Below are 16,146 nucleotides of genomic sequence, written 5' to 3' on the forward strand. Positions count from 1 at the left end.
ACAGAATCAGAAGCAGGCTCCAGGCTCTGAGCTGTCAGCACAGAGCCTGACGCAGGGCTCGAACTCACGGACTGCAGGATCATGACCTGAGCCGGAGTCGGATGCTTAACCGACTGAGCCACCCAGGCGCCCCCTCTTACAGTTCTTAAAAATATGAAATATGCCAGAACTCGTACATCTTTAAGATTTATAATTTTGCTACAATGACTGAATCAGATCATGGCATGACAGATAAAAAAGTATGTGACAAGAATATAATCTCTATAAAATATGACGCTTTGTTATCTGCTGGACTAATTTCCTAGTCTCTCTCCTTTTTTCTTACCTTTAGTAATAAAAAGAAGATTGTTAGATTTTATCCCTTCCTCCATTCCAGTTTATTGGTCAAGTACATATTCATTAAAGTCTTGTGGATTCTAGCACAATCCTTGTATCTAGGGAGAAAGTACACAGATCTAAAACACTGCCTGACTTATGTTCCATTTCTCCACCCACCCATGTGGCCCATTGCAGCCTTATCACAGGAATAATAAAGCATATTATCCACATGTGTAAGTCTGTAATTATGAGTTACTGAAAAATGACTTTCCACCAATGTAGATATATATTCAGCCAACTGAAGGCCAGACTTTCTGGAACTAGCAGTTCAGTGAAACTTGGAAAAATGTGTTTTGATAGCACATCCTTTCAGCAATTGAAGAATTATTCATGTATAAAACCAGCAGTTTTGTTTGTAACTGAAGAAAGAGGATGGCATTGGAAAAAGAAGCATAGCCCACAGTACATGTGCTCTTTGAATTGTCACATGCCTATAATTTTCTGCCATGTGTCTAATTATTTACACCATGAAGGAAAGGGATAATGGAAGAGGTGGGATTGGGAAGACAAGAAGGAGGAAAAAGGAGGGAACCCGTATGCTATTGACCACTGGACAAGTCTGTGCTCTCTTACAAGCACCAGATTCAAAATCTTTGCCAGTGAAGGTCATTCACTTTAACAAGAATAAAACACAATAGCAATATAATTTTCTTAATCTCTTGTATGATTTCCCTTCCATGAATTACATTTCCATCCCTCATTTCTTTTGTCTCATTTCATGCCTTCTATTATAGTGACTTTAATATGCTTACTCCTCAATCTCTTATTGGCCTTGCTTCAAATCACTTACTGTAGGTAATTAGCTCTAGTGTGTCTGAGCCTGTGTTATCTCTGTCTGTTCTGTTCACAGCAGAGTCTTTTATGAGTTCCCTTCTTCATTTAGAATGTAAAAGAGTCAGAATAGAATCAATGTCTGCTGAGAACTGTGTGGTTTCATTTGTTCATAATTTCAAGCAACTAATTGCTCTGCTTCGTTTTCTTGATTAAAAAACACAAATCCAGTGGCAGGAACATTGTTTAATTAAAAAATACCAAGTGAAGCCAATCTAACATTAAAGGAAGGAAGGGGCTGCCATGTAACTGAACCAAATACAAAACCAAACATGAAGCCACCACAAGAATGAATACGTAGTATAAAATATTCTTAGACTTCAGGATTCATTTAACCCAGGCCACTGATTTTGCCTCTATCAATACTGAACAAAATAATCATAATTAATAACAATAATAATAATAAATAAACCAGCATTTTTTCACCAATCCACCAAGAAAAGAGATACATCATTTTGCCATAAAATTTTACAAGTTGCGATGCAAAAGAAATCATGTGAAAATTCTGACATGTCTGTGTACTGATTCAATCAGCCTCCAGAAAAAAAAAGTAGGCATCAGAAAATGTGGTTAGAGAACCCTGAGAATATTAACTGGCATGCAGAATTGTAGAACATGGCACATTGAGAGGTGGAGACGGCCTCCAAAAAAAAAAATCATAATAATTAATGAAATCATCACAATGAGATTTCAGCTGAAGCAGGGAGAAGTTTCAGGAGACAGTACCCATTCATATTGTCTCTTCAAACTGGAAGAAAATTGGAGGGAGTATAATCATCATAGTTCTATCTAGATCATTATTCTAAGCAATAAATAGGGAACTCAGACACTACAAGCCTCTGTAGGGAGCAGAGTACTGGGGATAAGGGCTCTCCTTACTGAGAGCCCAAGGGCACTTCTCCTTCACCCACCACACCTCAGAAATCCTTCTTGTCCTTCTGCTGAATCAGCTTCTAGGGAGAGACCATCTGATAAAATAGACTGAACAATCAGAGCTTTGGGTTTCTAAGCTAAGTTATTAAAACATATTTTAAATTTGCTGGAGAGAACTCTGGTAGATTCTCTTTAACATAAGATCAAAAGAGAGATTCGAAACCCAGTTCCTCCATCAAAGGCTACACACTCCCTATTGAATTCTCCATGGTCCTATGTCCAAACCTGACATAATCATAAAGGTGAACATAAAATAATGCCTCCAAACTCCAACTCAGAGTAGGGTATGAACAAATCACATTTAAGAAGTCACCCTGTACGAAATCCTACCATGGCTCCTCCCACAACACTTAGAATTAAATCCAACTTCTTAATTTTTTCGTGGATTAAAATATGCTTCTCCAAAATTTATATTTGGAGCCCTACCTCCAATGCTTTAGAATGTGATAATATTTGGAAATAAAGCCTTTAAATAAATAATGAAGGTTAAATGACATCATCAGAGTAGGGCCCTCATATAATAGGACAAATGTCCTTATGAGAAGAAACACCTGGGGTATGTGTACACAGAGAAAAGGCCATCTAACATATAAGGACACCGTGAGATGATGGCTATCTACAAGCTGAGGAAAGAGGCCTCAGGAAAAAAAAAAACCTGCTAACACCTTGATCTTGGATTTCTAGCTCCAGCACGTTCTAGCCTCCTAATTTCTGTTTTTTAAGCCACCCAATCTGTGATATGTTGTTATGAGAGCACTAGCAGATGCATATACTGGTGCATTAAGACTCACACAAGCTGCACCTAATTTCCTAGCCCCTTTTATTCATTGTGGACCAGTTCTGTTTCTTTTTTTCCCCCCTAAAACATTCCAATCACTCCCTTCATCCAGCACTAAGCCCTTGCTTTTCTTCTCAAGATTATCATATGGGCTGGGGTGCCTGGGTGGCTTAGTCGGTTAAGGTTCAGACTCTTGATTTTGGCTCAAGTCATGATCTCACAATTCGTGAGATCAAGCCTCGCATCAGGCTCTGTTGGGTTTCTTGTTGGAGCCTGCATGGAGCATGCTTGGGTGTATGTCTTTCCCTCTCTCTCTCTGCTCCTCCTATGCTTGCACTCTCTCTCCCTCTCTCTCAAAATAAATAAATAAACATAAAAAAAAAAAAGATTACCAAGTGGGCAGTCATTCTTGTCGCTTTGGTCCCTGCGCAAATGGCACGTAATAAAAAAAGCCCTTCTTTGTTTACCCAATATATCCCGTATCATCTGCACCTATAACACTGCCAGGGATACAGCCAGCACTTGATAAATATTCATTGAAGGAATTGAAGAAAAAAACAAGGAAGTCAAAATTTAAAAATAAATAAATCCCCCAAATGACTGAAGTCCCCAAGCATGAGAAAGATGGAGAGAAATGGTGTAACATCTATGCCACCATCATGTTACTGTAAGTAAGGAAGGGAGAGATCAAATGAGGGAGGAAATAATGAAAAAGAGAGGTGAAACTTGGCTTAGCAGAAGACAAAACATCAGAAAAAAAAATATCCCCAGTGTCCCTCACATTAGCAAAGTATTTAATATAAACCTAAACTTAAAATATGAGCAAAAAGAGATGTTAAAACGACAGAATGAGATGAAAAGAGAAATACAGATCTAAGAAAACAAATGAGCATCCACCAACACACTGACAGACAGCACATAAGTTAGAAACAATAAGTGCTAGAGATGATAAAAAAAAAATGAAACTGCTTGTGAGGAATAAAAGGTTGAGATCACCACCATGTGCTGAGGTAAACCAGCCCACAAGTGAGTAAGTGAGAGCATGTATAAGAAATAGAATGCAAGAGCTACTATTTTTCTAGTTTCTTCTGCATTCTTGTTCCATTATGTAAAAAATATTTTCTATAGAAATCTTGTGCCTTTATCAGTACCTTTTTCCTGGCTTCCCAAAGGAAGGCATGAAATCCGTTTGTTCAGTACAAGTCTAACATCCTTACCTCCACTTGTTAGGTAGGGATGATGTGTTCAGTGCTGCTGCTATCATTGTTCTTTCTGAGCTTCAGCAGGTTTGGAGCAGGCATGGTGTTCTCCATGCTGCTACCTGAGTAACTGCTTGGCAGACCCCCCCTTTAGTAACCGGTTTGGGGCACTGGTCTAGGCTTTAGTCACCTGCCTAGTTACATTGAGAGAAAAAGGAAAGCCTTGTCCATTTCTCAATTACTTCAGAGTATAGAGGTATCCTTATTCTTGGATGTGCTTAGCTATTCATTTGAGGTTATATGAATTAAACTTTCCCTTATGACCCACATTTTTAAGGGGTTACCCTTATCACTCCCTTGTGATCGGTGTTAGATGGCAATATATATTGATCAGAATTTTATATACCAATTCAAATTGATTATCAGCCCTCAGAGGAATAGTACCCAGCAAGGTGTCTCTGAATCTACAGTATGGATCAAGATTAGTTATGGAATTTATTTCCCTTTAGCTGACACAAAAATCTAATTTCCTAAAGTCATTTTGAAACCAAGACCTTCACAGAAACCTGTATTATAACTCTTAGTTTCTAAGATATTAAAATCTCCCTATGTCTTTTGTTATACTTGTATTAGTTTGTTATAGTATTGAACTAATTAGTTTTATCCCAAGACCAAAATTGCATAAATATGATACAAGTTGATAAAGTTTATTATGACTCATCACTATCATCACTATGGTTTTTTTCTGACAATTTTTTAATATTCTTAGGAAATAATTTCAGTTGCTGAATCTCTTTAGGGTAGGCAATATGAAAACATGAATTGCTTCTCAGATTCCAATAGGTAGATCAACACCTAGGCTATTGAAAGTTATAGTGTATAATTACATAATTATATACATAATTTAAAAGTATATGTATGTATATATATACACACACACTCACAAATATGTGTATCATCTACATATATACATATGCATATAGTGTATATATAAAAATAGAATTTCCATAATCTCCCCACATATCTATGTTGGTTGTAAAGATACTTGAAGTAGTTGAATAGATTTCATCTAATATGTATTTACTCATAGAAATATTTTTTCACTTTATATAGGAAAAGGAATATATAATTCTTATATATCATGTTTATTACATTCTCTTATATTGTAATATTTATTTCCCTCAGGTTCCTTTAATGGTAATAAGAACACATTATCTTCCAAAAAGGTTTGGTAATTTGAAGAGCATTTGTTACAGAGATCTTAAATTAAATTAAGAAAAGATCTTTCAGTTGTAATGAAGGTATAATAAAATTCTAATGAGTTCTCTTTTACTACCTAACTGTATTGAAAGAAATGGCATCTGAGTAAAACTGATACGCACTTTAATCTACATTTAAAGGCAAAGTCATAATTTAGATTGAATCAATGATTTAGATAATAAATGTTGTATGCCATGGTGTATCAGATAAGATAAACAGTTATTAAGTTCCTATATATGGACTGTGCTAAGTAAGAATAAGAAATAGTTACTGCCTTCAAAGAGTTTTAAATGTAACTGAGGAAAACAACAACATAAAAAGTTAAATAACATTTTACAACTATAACAAAAGTGATGTTATAAAGAAGTACATGAGTAACTGCCAAATGGATTATTCAACAATAATTGCATGTAGAGTATGCAGGAAAGAGTGCTCATGTTTCAGGGTTGGCCTAGGGCTGCTTTATGGGGAGTGTAGGGTAGAGAATGGAGGAAAGAGCAGGCACTGTGAAGCTACACTAGAGGGTTCGAGAAGGCCATCCATTAATACATTCAACTTGCCCTTCCCCAGAGCTAACGTCATAAAGACAAGTTATTTTGGTATCGCTTTTGGAACCAGACTTATAAAACCCACAGAGCAGGTCGAAAAACAATGAATTCCATCTCCACCATAGAAAGGATGATAGTTTACTTGCAAGTAATTGCAATTAGCATTCTAGGTTATTCCCAAGTGTCTGAGTTCTCCTGCAAAGGTAACAAATGGAAAAAAAAAACTATAATTTCTAGTGAACAGTTCAGAGGCATCATTATATTTTAGTATGCATTCTTTTATTCACTCATTTAATGGCTATTTATTGAAGGAATGAACAAAACAAAAATCTTTCCCTTGTGGACTTGGCTTCTGAGGAGGAAGAAATGCATTGGAAAAACAAAGTTTATAACGTCAGTGATAAGAAAAATAAGAGTAAGCAATGGAGGATGAAGAGGGAGGCTATCTAGACACTGTGGACAGTCTGTGAGGATGTGGCATTGAACAACACTCAATCTCCATTCCCCTTAAGTTTAGATAATGAAATCCGTGCTTAAAATGATCTGCAGACATTACAATTTGCACAAGAGAGTTCATAATTAAACTTGTAATAATTTGGTGAAGGGGTGCACGTGAATGTACTTTAGCAGAGCTCTGTTCCAGTATGTTTGAATGTTAACAGAGATTCATGATCCCAACATAACATCAAGCGGTAAAATTGTCACCACAATATGTCATTTTCCCTGGCACCAGTGTTATAAAGGTCATTCCCTATAGAGATACACAAGAAAAGATAAAATAAGAACAAAAGGAGGGAGAAAGGAGAAATGGTTGACTAGACAAAGAAAAATAGAGCAAAAAGAGAAAAGGATGAGAAGAGTAGAATAAGAAGTGACAGAAGATACTCCCTTTTATTAACTCCGACTTTGTACCAGTGACTATTCCAATACTTGTCACATTTTATGTCAATCATTCATTCATATATTCAACACTGAGGGCCACAACTCACAGGTAGGGCAAGGGTGAACAGCACAAGGCTTCTGGCCTGGTGCTATGGTCTCTGCTATGGCATAGCTTCTTAATTCTCATCACAAAATGCATGAAAGAGGAGGGAGACCCTGCCAAGAAAAGATGGCCTTAAAGCAGCCTCAAAATAGCCCCTATTTCAAATCTAGAGCTGGCACATCATCCACGAGACTTTCTTAAGCTGGCGTGCAAGGCCTAAGGAGGCAGGTACTGGAAATGCCCCTCAGGAGTCCCTTGGAACTCTCTCCACTGACCCATGAACGCTAAGAGGCGGTGGGCAAGTGCCCAGCACTTACAAAGCTAGGGTACCATTTCAGGGGAACACAGGAGAATAAAGGTCTTTTTCTTCTAAAGATGGCATTAAATTTTGATACTGGCAGCTGTCTGAAGCCATGTAGGAACGATTTTGTTTCAAACAACAACGAAAAGCATAGTTTCAAAATGAATGTTCAAAAAAACAATGCTCCTGTCTGTAATCAACCTTCAGTCATTCACAGTGGCAAATTGTGAATCATGATATGGATAATTTTAAAAGTACATCCTGTTAGAAATCACTTTTTTTTTTAAATAGGCTCCATGCTCAGTGTAGAGCCTGATGTGTGGGGCTTGAACTCATGACACTGAGGTCAAGACCTGCACTGATATCAAGAATATACTCAACTGACTGAGCCATCCAGGAGCCCCCAAGAAATCACTTTTTAATTTTGAAATATCTTTCTGCTTTTTCATTTGACCATGATTTAGAATGTATTCTGTGGAATTCAAAATCTCCAACCAAAACAATGAGGTGCAATGTTAAGAAAAACGGTAACGTGAGGTGAAAATCTATGCAAAATTTCATTTCTTATTAATTTAGGGTTTTAAGCTTGGAAGGGACAAATAAGATAAGGGGGTTCAACCTCTCATCTCACCAATGAGGGCAACTGAGGACCAGGGCTATTAAGTGACATGTCCAGGTTTTCATACAGTCTTCCTTTCCCTTTATCTCTCTTTCTCTCTATCTGCCTTTCTTTCTTTGTCCTCCCTTCCTTTCTTCCCTCTTTGGCTCTTTGTTCCTTGTTTTTTTCTTTCTTATGTTCTTTTTAATAATGGAAGAATACAATTCTCCTGACTTTCAGACCCAGTGCTATTCCATGTTGCCTCTTAACAAGTAGACGTATCTTTTGTCACATAAATCCAAGCAAAACTTCTTCTTTATTCCCTCATTTATTATTTATTTGACCAAAACATATTGACTAGGTATTAGGCATTGTTGTGGACTACAGAGATATCCATGATATTTTATACCCTCAAGGAATTCATAGTCCAGGAATAGAGATGGACAGTGACAGATACTTGCAAAGTCTATGTTGAAGCACTGAAGAAGGACACTTAAAACAAGCCAAAGTTAGGGAAGAGTAACTGGAGGAAACAATGCCTAGGCTGAGCCCTAACAGAAGAGTAAAGGAAGGGAAATGGAACTTTGGATAAAGCGTAGAGGTGAGACTCTATCATAGGTGGGGAAATACTCATGAGTCTGAGGTAAAGAGTGGTGAGCAGCAAAGAAGGAAAGGAGTGAAACATTTGTTTTAAAGAAATATTCAAAGAAGTTGTACAGGACTGCAAGCAAGAGATTCACCCTGAGAATAGCTGACGACAGTGTAAACCAGAACTAAAGATTACAGAGAATATATCTGAGAACATGTTGGATATACAGTCACCAGTGTTTGGTGTCTGACAGACAGGATGATGGCTGCTGGAAGAGGAAGGGTAACTACCAAATGCCTAAATTTGGTTTTTAGAAAATGCAAAATGGGTATTAGAAACATTTACAGAAAAAAAAAATGTGTGTAGTTTTGAACACATTGGGATTAAGAGCTTCAATTGCACGGAAGAAATCTGTCCTGGAGCTATAGACCTTAGTAGTCATTAGCGTATACATGGCACCTGAAATCTTGAGACTAGATAAGATCAACCAAATAAAGAGTGGAAAGAAGTATAGAAGTCTGGGGAATTCATTCATTCACAAGTAAACTGTGCTAGATGCTATGGATTTATATTATTTTTTTAAAGTGAGTGAAGTTTTAGAAAATTCTATTGAGAAAAGTAAGAGAATCCACTAGATGTTAGAAGGTGATAAATGATATGTTGGAGAATGAAATGTTTAAGGAGGAAATAGAGCTCATGAACAAAAAGAGACAGAGGGAACCATCGCTGAAACCACATGAATGGTAACTTTGAAAAGGAGAGTGATCAGATCAGATGGACCAATTGCAGCCAAAAAGTGCAGTAAAAACTGGCATTATAAAATTATCAGCCTAATGCTTGGAGCAGAGCTAGTGAATATAAGTATATAAACAAAAATCAAAATGAATGATAATGTATATACACACTAGAAGCTTAATGAGAAGAGAGTCCTGGTAGAAAGGAATGTGTGTGTTTGTTAGATGTTACTTTTCTCGCTACTGATTGGCAGTGAATTTACAATTTACTTCCATTCCAATTCTACAGATTTAATGGCTGGTTTAAAAGCAATCTCTGCCCTCAGGTAACATAACATATGCAAAGATAAGACAAATACATACAATCTGTCACAAGAAATCTACAGGTATTCTCTAGCCTGTAATTTTTAAAATAAAGTATTTCCATGTATAGTTATCATATTAGTTGATACATGATTACTGAGTGTGTACTAAGTGAAAGATAGTATTCTAGGCCCTGGGCAGGGGGCGGGGAAGACATCCAACATACATTTCCTGTTGTCGAGGGATTGTCAGTTTAGCTTGTATCTTTTATGAAGGTTTATTTCATTAATTTTGGGAACACTACATTATTAGAAAAATAATAAGAGCATGTATAGCTTATTAATTAAGTTTAAATTGTTTCCCCTTGATAGTAGGAACAGAATATTAATTAGTCTTTTCTAAACTATTCTACAATTATGCCTAGATTATAATAAAAGATTTCCGTAACCAGTACCACGTTTTAATAGATGCACCAATAGAACTTAAGTTATATGCCAGCAACATAAAAATATTATGCAGAGTTATTATGATATTTCACATTGATGATAAGGTTCTATAAAGAAAATAATCACCATTACTTCTGCTAACAACTAAGATAAAATTCAAAGAAACATTACTAATTAATGGATTTCTTAAAATAGACTTTTAAAATGCCCTGTTGATTCAAGACAGTGTCATGCCTATAGTAAGCAATTAATAAAATCTGAATTGATATAGATATTAATAAACAGTATCTCCTAACATGGCCTGTGCTGGGATGCATTAATGTTAAGGTTTTTTACTGTATTGACAAACAGGGCATAAAAATGGACTTATCATTAAGCCTACTTTATTAATTCATAATTGCAAAATTCTTCGTTACCTGCCTGTGTTCAAATGGCTGTGTACTGAGAACTGCGGATCTGTCAGGACATGATGACACCTGCCCAACTCATCTATTCACAATCATGACCAAATTCTAGCATGTCTTGATGATGGGTCTAGATGATTCCACCCCATTTTGAATGCCTTCCTGAGAAATCTCAGTGCTGACAGAATTTACTGTTTGTTTCAGCCAAAACCCTACAATAGGCCCCTGAAACCTTTCCTAGAGCAGTTATTTTAGAAAGCTGGCACCTTTGAAATGTTAAATACCACCCAGTGGGTTTTTTTTGTTTTGTTTTTTTTGTTTTTTTTTTTTTTTTCAAGGACAGGATAGCAATCTCTTTAAAATGCACTGAGGTAGCCCTGGTCTGGCTCCCAGTCCCTGTGGGAGGATGAGGGCCCTACTTCAGTGGGTGCCTTGAATCTACTGGACACTGCCTCCTTTCATATAAATAGAAGTTTGTTTCTCCTCTGGATATGCACCAATTAACAAGTCACAGGGACCAACCCCCCTCAACACCTTTCAACGTTTTTCTTCTAGTACCCACCCGTCAGCCTTTAGAAGATCTGCTTTTTGTTTTGAGGATTTGAGTTGTCTGTGCTTGCCTCTTTTCCCTGTTGGAGTAGGTGCTGAATGAAACCTGTCCTTACCACTTTAGCACCCAGTTTGGTTTATCGTTGACAACACCTTCTACTAGAAAATCTTACATCTTCATAACCTCCTCTTTCCCCCCCATCCCCTAAAGAGGATGGCCTGAGGCCCTTGGTCTTTTCTTCTTTCTAGATAGTATTTCCCATTTACAGGTCACTTGGACTATGCTGTCCCTGCTATGGGCATGTAATAATCAGAACAAGGAGGGACGCCTGGGTGGCTCAGTTGGTTAAGCAGGACATGATCTCACAGGAAATGAGTCTGAGTCCCGCATTGGACTCTGCTGACAGCTCAAAGCCTGGAGCCTGCTTCATATTCTATGTCAGATTCTGTGTTGGATTCTGTGTCTCCCTCTCTCTCTGCCCCACCACTACTCATGCTCTGTCTGTCTGTCTCTCTCTCAAAAATAAATAGATAAAAAAGTTAAAGAAATATTCAGAGCAAGGAAGCTGAAATGAAGACTTTTTTGTACATGGAGGTGGAGAGAATGAGTAATGCAACAGTTGAATTTTTTCTTCTTGATATTTTAAAAGAAAAAGAAAGCTATGGACCCTTAGCTTTTAGTAGTAGTAGTAGTGGTGGTGTTTATTACCAAGTATCATTACGGAAACCACTAGTCTTTTCTCCCTACCTCTAATGGTCACCACAGATGCTCTGCAAAATGTCTCCAGCACACCTGCCTCTTTCATTAGGGCAAGGGCAGCTTCCTGCCAAATGGTTCTTCACCTACTCCAGTGGCTTCTCATGCCATGTACTATTTGATACTTTTGATACTATGGAACCCTTCTGCTCTTCCATGAAGAGCATGAAGAGAATGTGCTTCTTAGGAAGGGTTTAGATCAAGCTATGGCGAGTGAAAGCCAGGTCCACCCACCTTCCACCTATCGCCAGTACTTCAAGACATTTTTGTCTACTTCCTGACATATCAACAAAGTTCCATCCAAACTTGTTCCTGAACAGAGCCTTCACTTTCTTCACCTGCCCCCTCTGCCTTTTCCCTTTTTCATAATTTTAATGTCAAAATTCTATCTTTCAGAGAGAGTCCATTAACATTTCATATTCATCATTAGCCCAGGAGGACTTTCCAGCAGAATGAAATAAGTAAACTCTCCTTTTTAACCCCATTACATTTTTTAAAAAAAATTTCTCCTAGTACCTAATTTTATTTGCTGTTTTATTTTCCAATCTCTCCTTTTAAGAGTAAGGATTTTGTCAGAGAGTTCTGTATACAGGCAATAGTTGATAAACATTTCATTAGTGTAAAAGAATGGCAGAAACATGAGTAGCAAATCATGTTTCCATAAAAAGATAAACCTAAAGGTTTTGCAAATATATCCTGAGATTAGCTTTACCTTCAATTCAGTTTTCCATACAGCTAATATGGGGGAAAAATTTCCCATAAGAAGGCATATCTTTTAATTTAAAATAATAAGAATGTATGGTTTTAAATTCTCCCTGGGAGACAAGTAAGTACTAAAAAAAAAAAAATCAGATGGTAAATACAGGTTCTTTGTTGAGTATTGTATTCTATCATTGTGAAGACAGTATTCAAAACCCACAAGTAGTTCCCTGGACTTGCCAGTCACATAATGGTTATGGTTACATATTTTCATCATTCACTGAGCACCATTAAGTTGAGCTTTTATTAGAATATATATATCTATTTAAAGTATAAATCACTATTTAATATGTTGGCCTAGCACAAGATATCCATGACAAGATGTGAAATTCATTATGCATTATTAAAGAAACTCAAAGAGTTTCCACAACCAAAGAGGAATTAATTTTGCAAAAGTCTGGAGAAGTGTAAAGATTTTAATCTTACCTTAAGAACTCTTAATGAGAGATCGGTTCAAACAGAGTTCATCATCTCTGAAATGGAACACAAAAAGTGCTACCTTCAGGAAGTAAAATAAAATTTAAGTAGGATAATACATAGTTTATTTGGACTCATGGTTAAGATATAAATGCAATTTTTTTTCTACACATCTTAAAGATACTGGATGAATGGCAGAAAGAAAGCCTGAAGAATAAAGGAAGTAAATTTACATTGGGACAAACACCTACACCTACACTTTTTCGCAATGTAAACTTCCTCATAAGAGGAGTAGGATTTCCAGAAATTTACCATTAAATAAACCAGGTTCACATGTTCAGAAATAGTTCTAAGCTATGTCAACAACACAAAACCGTAGCCACCTCCTGGGTAAACTTCAAAACCACAGAGGTGGTATTCAGTAAATTAAAGACATCATCTGGACAAACACAGGAGAGAGTTATTAAAGTTTGTGTCCGGTGGCCAGTTTCTGCAGCGACGCCCAAACACAGAGAGATGTTTACTCCAAGAAAGAGCATTTGTGATTCAATACATATATCTGCAGTCGCCAGAAAGTAGGTGAGGAACAGAGGAGGCAAGCATTCTCTGCTTCGGGGCTTTCACCTCAGTCTTTTAGGAAACCAGCTTGTATCTCACCAGAATGAAAGGGCAGGAAAGGCACCAGGATGGTGAATAAGACTTTTCCTTTGGGTTCTGCTCACAGAGGAGGGGAACAAGGGTTTTTGTAGACATTTCTGCAATAACTTCTCCCTTGGCATGGGGAGCCGGAGATGCCAACACAACTGTCACTACTGCTGCGATGGCGATGCTGAACTTTTACCGGGAAAAGTGTAGAGAAGCACACACACACACACACACACACACACACACACACACACACACACATCTCAACAACAGCCTTTGTCTTTAATTCATGATACTAACACACAAGCCCATAGGAACACATATATACTATATACTGTCCCAATCCTCTCTCCCATCTACATTCACCTTTCATGTATGGCTTGACTTTATGTCATATCCTGAATCATCCTCTGAGTTGTATTTCCCTCTGTCCCTCAGTTGTCGCTATTTCTTTTGCTTTGTAAAAAGATCAGGAGCAGACTTGCCCGCCTCTTCCTGAAGGAGCGCACGTCGGGTGCCCAGGAAAGTCCTGGAGGCACCAGCTCCGCAACTTTTCTTGATAGGAAAGTGGGGGGAGGGCCAGCCGAGGGGAAGGAATCTACAAAATGTTACTAGTAAACGGAACGGGGATCCCTCCGCGGAGTTGGAGTGTCTGTGAAGTGAAGCGGCGGCTTCCTCAGCCCCTAAGCCCCTGAGTCCACACCTGTGAGACCCGGTGCCCTCGCGTGCTGTTCACACCCGCACGACCCGCGGCGCTCCACACCACTTCTCTGGGGCTAAGCTTTCTTTTCAGATGAGCCCCCTTGTGCATCGGAGGTGGTGGCCACTCGTGCAATTGAGCCCCGGGATGTCGCTTGTCCTTTCCGCTCCTCGCTGGAAAATGAGAAAAACCAGCCAATCGCCGGGCTGAGGGGGTGGAGGCTGCTGTTTTCTCAAGCTGCGGGCGCCACCTGCACAAGGCAGGAATCAGGAATCTCCTTCCCTCTTTCCCCTCCCCTCCCACGTCCTCTTCTAATTCCTCTCTCTCTCTCTGTCTCTCTCTGTCTCTGTCTCTCTCTCTCTCCTCTCTCCTCTCCTTTTCTCCTCTCTCTCGCGCGTTCTCTCTCTCTCCCTCCTTCCTTCACCCAGTCGCTCTCTCCCTCCCCAACTGTCTCTTGGGCGAGCACACACACTCCGGCAAGCACCAACCCTTGCACACCCCTGGAAGAAAGCAGCGCGCTAAAAGTCAGGTCGCCCTCCCGGGAAACCTACCTATCAGCTGTCTGGAAGTCAGTCCCCTTATCAACGTGGAGAGGACACCTCAGCCTGGGACAGATTAGAGACGCATCTTGCTCAAGGGATGCTTCCTTTAGAGTGGGGAGTGGGTTACAAGGGGGCTAGTTTCTTACACGCGCCTTTGCTAAACATACACACGCGGACTCGGACTCGCATACACACGCCCTCCCGAGCAGAGTGAATCGAGGAAGGGAGGGGGAAGGAGGAGGAGGATGTTTAGTATTCGGTGCACAGCTCGATCTGGAAAGAGCCCATACACGCATGAACCAATTAGCCGATCGCCCACTCAGGGTGGGTGGTGGATGACCACCCCGTTTTAGGATCTTGCGGGAAACAGATGACAGAGGTGTCATTAGGCGCTTTATGGATATTTACGCAACTTTTTTATTGTCTTTGTGTATTCTCCTGTACAAGTCAAGAAAACAACAATTTACTTAAACTTCACTGCGGAGAAACAGGATTCTGAGGGAAGGCAGCCACTAAGGACCTCCGTTTTGAACACAGGCTGCCCACCCACATTCCGCACTCACAGGAGGGCGGGGGCGGATATAAATGAGAATGGATATTCTCTAAAGGTCTCAGCTATCAGTGGGTTCTTTGTTTTTCTAATGATACTGGAATCTGTGACAGCCTCACCCTCACTATTTCTCCCAGGGTCTGCTTCCATCTTGTCTTTCTGCCTCGCAGGGAGAGAGGCTTCCAAAGGCCTGTTGAGGTCCACAAGCCTCCACCTCACAGCCTGCCTGGGCTCCCTGGTGTTTTCAAGGGTGTTTTCTGGCCAGTGGCCACAGTTGAGCCTTTGGGGTTTACACATTCTCTTGCTAAAACAAACAAACAAAAAAAATGGTGAGTCACAAGACCACTGATTCTCTGTTCTAAAGAAAGGGACTACAACCACTCCTACCCCCCACCCCCACCCCATCCCTCAAGATTTAGGAAGTTAGGGACCCCTGAGTCTAGAGCCCATCCTCATTAAGAGTAGGCTAAGGAATTGGGTCAAACACGCTCGAACGATCAGTATTATGAACACTGATACTTCTAGTGAATGGCTGGGAGCATTTCCTGGTTATTGATACTACTGCAAATCGACTTTCAATAATGCATTTCTGTCATTGTGACTATTTCTCCATAAACGAAAACTGCAAAAATAACATGGGCAGAATTTGGTATTTGTGTCATGTTTGGGATTTCAAATTTTTTACATTATTTTTTTATAATTTTTAAAATGTTAAATGAACATATTATTAAACATAAATATATTATTAAATGAACATCTTATTAAAAATAAAATACAATAGAAGTCATTCATAAAGAAATATTCAGCACTCACTTAAATTAATTGCCTTCCTTGACCAACTACCAGTGTAGCAGGCTGGATGTGAGAGTGTGGGAATGACCCATGAATAAAATACAGCCCCAAACCAGACAAGGAGCTCATTATCTCAGAGGAAAATCAG

General features: G+C 38.9%; 1 long non-coding RNA gene across 1 annotated transcript in view; it reads right to left on the bottom strand.

Moving 5' to 3' along the window:
- LOC123379215 overlaps positions 1–15,601 on the bottom strand; it is a 73,148-nt gene extending 57,547 nt beyond the window's left edge. Inside the window, exons 1-2 of the long non-coding RNA XR_006583436.1 lie at positions 14,118–15,601; positions 12,779–12,825 (exon numbers count right to left, since the gene is read on the bottom strand). This is a non-coding gene — a long non-coding RNA (uncharacterized LOC123379215). The remainder of the gene's footprint in view (positions 1–12,778; positions 12,826–14,117) is intronic.
- Positions 15,602–16,146: the final 545 nt, after the last annotated feature.

The sequence above is a fragment of the Felis catus genome, chromosome A1 (genome assembly GCF_018350175.1).
Source record: "Felis catus isolate Fca126 chromosome A1, F.catus_Fca126_mat1.0, whole genome shotgun sequence".
Classification (NCBI taxonomy): domain Eukaryota; kingdom Metazoa; phylum Chordata; class Mammalia; order Carnivora; family Felidae; genus Felis; species Felis catus.